Source organism: Girardinichthys multiradiatus, chromosome Y, assembly GCF_021462225.1.
Source record: "Girardinichthys multiradiatus isolate DD_20200921_A chromosome Y, DD_fGirMul_XY1, whole genome shotgun sequence".
NCBI classification, from domain to species: Eukaryota; Metazoa; Chordata; class Actinopteri; order Cyprinodontiformes; family Goodeidae; genus Girardinichthys; species Girardinichthys multiradiatus.
The window spans coordinates 16,903,557-16,909,831 of NC_061818.1; positions in this window are offsets into that span (position 1 = coordinate 16,903,557).

Below are 6,275 nucleotides of genomic sequence, written 5' to 3' on the forward strand. Positions count from 1 at the left end.
ACATACTGCAGATTAATTAATAAAGTTTGGTTTTGGCCACATGTTTTTTTTGTCTATGCATCTTTGATGACACACTGTGGAAACTGACCAGACTTAAGCTGCAAAAATATTGGATCCTCCAGTTATTAGCAAAACTATTAATACCACATAAATGTTTTTGCATTTCGTCACAACTACAAACAAATGTATTTTATAGTTGTTTCATGTGATAGGCCAACACAAAGTAGTGTATATATCTGAAGTCGGGGAAAATGATACATTCATCCACTGTCTATAACTGCTTATTTTTGCAGGGGCAAAGATAGACTGGTGTCTATTTCCAGTTGCCAGTGGTCAAGAGACAGGGTGCAAGGACAAGTATATGTTCCTAAATAATTTGAAAGTGTAGCGAACATTTGTATTGAGCTCTACTGAGTTAATACTACATCGAACCACCTTTCCTTGCAATTCACTTGCAGGTTTTCTGGGGTGTTTCTCTAACTGTTTGCATGTTTAGATGCTGAAAAAGTTTAAATTCTCTTTTGTAAAATAGCTCTTGCTTAGATAGATTTGTTATAAAGCAACAGCAAACATCAATTTTCAAGTTTTGGCACATATTCTAAATTGGATTTAGGTGTGGACTTTGACAGAGCCATCCCAGTACATGATTATGCTATGATCTGAACTGTTTTCATTCTAGCTCTGGCTTTGTTTATGGCTGTTGTGACCCTCTGGATTTGTCTAAAGTCTTTTGCAGCCTCCAACACATTTTCTTCCAGGATTACCCTGTATTTAGCTTTAATAATCTTTCTATCAAACATAACCAGCTTCCCTGTCCCTGCCGAAAAAAATGTATCCCTACAGAATGCAGATGCCACCGTTACGTTTAATCATATATACAGGTCCTTCTCAAAAAATTAGCATATCATTAAAAGGGTCTCTAAACGAGCTATGAACCTAATCATCTGAATCAACGAGTTAACTCTAAACACCTGCAAAAGATTCCTGAGGCCTTTAAAACTCCCAGCCTGGTTCATCACTCAAAACCCCAATCATGGGTAAGACTGCCGACCTGACTGCTGTCCAGAAGGCCACTATTGACACCCTCAAGCAAGAGGGTAAGACACAGAAAGAAATTTCTGAACGAATAGGCTGTTCCCAGAGTGCTGTATCAAGGCACCTCAGTGGGAAGTCTGTGGGAAGGAAAAAGTGTGGCAGAAAACGCTGCACAACGAGAAGAGGTGACCAGACCCTGAGGAAGATTGTGGAGAAGGGCCGATTCCAGACCTTGGGGGACCTGCGGAAGCAGTGGACTGAGTCTGGAGTAGAAACATCCAGAGCCACCGTGCACAGGTGTGTGCAGGAAATGGGCTACAGGTGCCGCATTCCCCAGACCTGGGCTACAGAGAAGCAGCACTGGACTGTTGCTCAGTGGTCCAAAGTACTTTTTTCGGATGAAAGCAAATTCTGCATGTCATTCGGAAATCAATGTGCCAGAGTCTGGAGGAAGACTGGGGAGAAGGAAATGCCAAAATGCCAGAAGTCCAGTGTCAAGTACCCACAGTCAGTGATGGTCTGGGGTGCCGTGTCAGCTGCTGGTGTTGGTCCACTGTGTTTTATCAAGGGCAGGGTCAATGCAGCTAGCTATCAGGAGATTTTGGAGCACTTCATGCTTCCATCTGCTGAAAAGCTTTATGGAGATGAAGATTTCATTTTTCAGCACGACCTGGCACCTGCTCACAGTGCCAAAACCACTGGTAAATGGTTTACTGACCATGGTATCACTGTGCTCAATTGGCCTGCCAACTCTCCTGACCTGAACCCCATAGAGAATCTGTGGGATATTGTGAAGAGAACGTTGAGAGACTGAAGACCCAACACTCTGGATGAGCTAAAGGCTGCTATCGAAGCATCCTGGGCCTCCATAAGACCTCAGCAGTGCCACAGGCTGATTGCCTCCATGCCACGCCGCATTGAAGCAGTCATTTCTGCAAAAGGATTCCCGACCAAGTATTGAGTGCATAACTGTACATGATTATTTGAAGGTTGACGTTTTTTGTATTAAAAACACTTTTCTTTTATTGGTGGGATAAAATATGCTAATTTTGTGAGATAGGAATTTTGGGTTTTCATGAGCTGTATGCCAAAATCATCCGTATTAAGACAATAAAAGACCTGAAATATTTCAGTTAGTGTGCAATGAATCTAAAATATATGAATGTTAAATTTTCATCATTACATTATAGAAAATAATGAACTTTATCACAATATGCTAATTGTTTGAGAAGGTCCTGTAAAGTCCAAGGAACATATCAGACAGCAGAGAGAAAGTTGTGGAGAGGTTTAAGACAATTATCTTAAAGCAGGTTTCAGTTATAATAGTAGTACCAGTAGTTTTTATCATGATTTGGAGGGTTTTGAGTTTTTGATTTTCTTTTTGTGTGTTTATTTGGACTTTTTCCCTGCCAGTTAATGTGGTCTTTAAATATTGCTTTCTTTATTCATTACTTCATTTCCCACTGTTCAATATTGCTTAGAGTTTTCATTTTTAGATTATTCTTTTATTTCCTAGTCATTTTATGTTCTCTGTTTATTTTGTGTTTCTTCTGTTAGCTCTGTATTAGATGTTTCCTTTGGGGTTTCTTTTACTTCCATGCAGTTTCACTCAGGTTTATTAGTCTCTCTCAGCCACCCTGCAATAAAGCTCAAGCAGTCCATCTGCTACCTGCTCTTCAGAGTCATGCTTCTCACCTGTTTCCCCTGCTATTTATCCCATTTCTCATTGCTCCTTGTTGGTTTATACTTTGGTGCTCGGACCATGTCCATGTCCTTGACTGTCCCCTTCTCAAGTACTCTGTATTTCTACTGGGGGACTTCAACGCCCATGTGGGTAACGACAGTGACACCTGGTGGGGTGTGAATGAAATAAATGGCCTCCACAATCTGAACCAGCAAAGTGTTTTGTTGCTGGACTTCTGTGTCAGTCACAGATTGTTCATAGTGATGTAATGATGCCATGTTCAGGCTTAAGGGTTATCATCAGTGCACTTGGCACCAGGACAACCTAGGAGTTCAGAGAAGCCATGGAGAAGTCATTCTCAAAACGATTCTGGCAAACCTTGTGCCGCAGGAGAAAGAAGCAGCTTACTGTGGGGATGGGGAGCTGCTGACCTCGACAGGGGAAATTATCTGGCGGTAACTATAAACCCAAAGCCCCCCACTCCATCAATGACTCTCGCCTTGCAAATGCGCTAAACCAGTTCTGCTGTTGCTTTGAGAGTCAATTGGTCACCATCCCCCGTGACTCCTCCACTCAGCCTCATATCTGTGGGATATTGTGAAGAGAACGTTGAGAGACTCAAGTCCCAACACTCTGGATGAGCTAAAGGCCGTTATCGAAGCATCCTGGGCCTCCATAAGACCTCAGCAGTGCCACAGGCTGATTGCCTCCATGCCACGCCGCATTGAAGCAGCCATTTCTGCCGAAGGATTCCCGACCAAGTATTGAGTGCATAACTGTACATGATTATTTGAAGGTTGACGTTGTTTGTATTAAAAACACTTTTCTTTTATTGGTCGGATGAAATATGCTAATTTTGTGAGAAGGACCTGTAGATGGTGTGTTTAGGGTACTGTGCAGAGCTACAGGGGTTGGACAATGAAACGGAAACACCTGTCATTTTAGTGTGGGAGGTTTCATGGCTAAATTGGACCAGCCTGGTAGCCAGTCTTCATTGATTGCACATTGCACCAGTAAGAGCAGAGTGTGAAGGTTCAATTAGCAGGGTAAGAGCACAGTTTTGCTCAAAATATTGAAATGCACACAACATTATGGGTGACATACCAGAGTTCAAAAGCGGACAAATTGTTGGTGCACGTCTTGCTGGCGCATCTGTGACCAAGACAGTAAGTCTTTGTGATGTATCAAGAGCCACGGTATCAGAATCAGCTTTATTGTCAAGTTCATACATACAAACAAGGAATTTGACAACGGTACACTTTGCTCTTTTGTTCTGTTTTTGCATTACAGAATATACAAATTTACAATGTACAATATACACATATATAATAGAAAAGGTGCATTTGCAACATCTGTATACTGTTGTTTTTTACTCTATTGAATGTTCATCAGAGAAACAGCCCAGGGGAAGAATCTGTCTCTGTGGCGGCTGGTTTTAGTGAACAGTGCTTTGTAGCGGCGGCCTGAAGGTAAAGCTCTGAACAGTTTATGTGCAGGGTGTGTGGGGTCTGCAGAGATTTTAGCAGCTCTTTTCTTGACCCTAGACCTGTATAAGTCCTGGATGGAGGGATGGTCAGCTCTGATGATTCTCTCTGCAGTCCTGATTATTTGTTGCAGTCTGGACCTGTCCTGTTTTGTGGATGAGCCAAACCACACTGAGATGGATGAAGACAGGACAGACTGAATGATGGTAGTGTAGAAGATGACCAGCAGCTCCTGTGGAAGGTTGAACTTCTTGAGTTGCCTCAGGAAGTACAGTCTCTGCTGGGCCTTCTTTCGAACAGTGTCTATGTGTGAAGACCATCTCAGGTCCTCAGAGATGGTGGTTCCTAAGAACCTGAAGTGGTCCACGGCCGATACAGTGTTGTTGAGGATGGTGAGGGGGGTGTATGGGGGTGGTGTTCTCCGAAGGTCCACCACCATTTCCACAGTCTTGAGTGGGTTCAGTTCCAGGGTAATGTCAGCATACCACCAAGAAGGAAGAACCACATCCAACAGGATTAACTGTGGACGCAAGAAGAAGCTGTCTGAAAGGGATGTTCGGGTGCTAACCCGGATTGTATCCAAAAAACATAAAACCACGGCTGCCCAAATCACGGCAGAATTAAATGTTCACCTCAACTCTCCTGTTTCCACCAGAACTGTCCGTCGGGATTTCCACAGGGTCAATATACACGGCTGGGCTGCTATAGCTAAACCTTTGGTCACTCATGCCAATGCCAAACGTCGGTTTCAATGGTGCATGGAGCGCAAATCTTGGGCTGTGGACAATGTGAAACATGTATTGTTCTCTGATGAGTCCACCTTTACTGTTTTCCTCTCATCCAGGAGAGTTACGGTGTGGAGAAGCCCCAAAGAAGCGTACCACCCAGACTGTTGCATGCCCAGAGTGAAGCATGGGGGTGGATCAGTGATGGTTTGGGCTGCCATATCATGGTATTCCCTTGGCCCAATACCTGTGCTAGATGGGTGCGTCACTGCCAAGGACTACCGAACCATTCTTGAGGACCATGTGCATCCAATGGTTCAAACATTGTATCCTGAAGGCGGTGCCGTGTATCAGGATGACAATGCACCAATACACACAGCAAGACTGGTGAAAGATTGATTTGATGAACATGAAAGTGAAGTTGAACATCTCCCATGACCTGCACAGTCACCAGATCTAAATATTATTGAGCCACTTTGGGGTGTTTTGGAGGAGCGAGTCAGGAAACGTTTTCCTCCACCAGTATCACGTAGTGACCTGACCACTATCCTGCAAGAAGAATGACTTAAAATCCCTCTGACCACTGTGCAGGACTTGTATATGTCATTCCCAAGACGAATTGACGCTGTATTGGCCGCAAAAGGAGGCCCTACACCATACTAATAAATTATTGTGGTCTAAAACCAGGTGTTTCAGTTTCATTGTCCAACCCCTGTACACTTCCAAAACAAAGGGTGTTTTGCATGTAGGCTAATGAGTTCAATTTTGGTCTTTTCTAACCAGAGCAAAATCTACCTAATTTTCTGGATCCTGACATGGCAGGTGGCTAATGACGACTAATAGTTGTACTGTCAACAGATTTTGCCCAACCTGTGGATCTTTGCTGCTCCTCCAAAGATACTGTAGGGCTCTTGGCTGACTCTTTTATAAATGCTTTGGTTTAGGTGGACGGCCATGTCTTGGCAGATTCCTTTTCTGCTTTATTTATTTCAGTTTTAAATGATAGACTGAACAGGGCTCTTTGAGGTGTTTAAAGCCTAGGATATTGCTTTATAAGCTAAGAAAAGATTTTAATTACAATGCATCGCTTTTTTCCACTTCTTAGTTGGGTTTGCTGATTAGGTATTGTCTTACACATACAATCCAAATAAAATACCCTGAAGTTGGTGGTTATGTGACAAAATGCAAAAAAGTTTAAAGGGTAGGCACTGTTCTGCTCATTTAAAAGTTTCTTGCATTCTAAACAATACCCTTCATGGTAAATTCAAGGATATTTTAGTTTTAAGCCTTCTTTGAAATTGTACCAAAGTCTATTCAAATGCAAATAGAAAAAAAAAAAACGTTTTT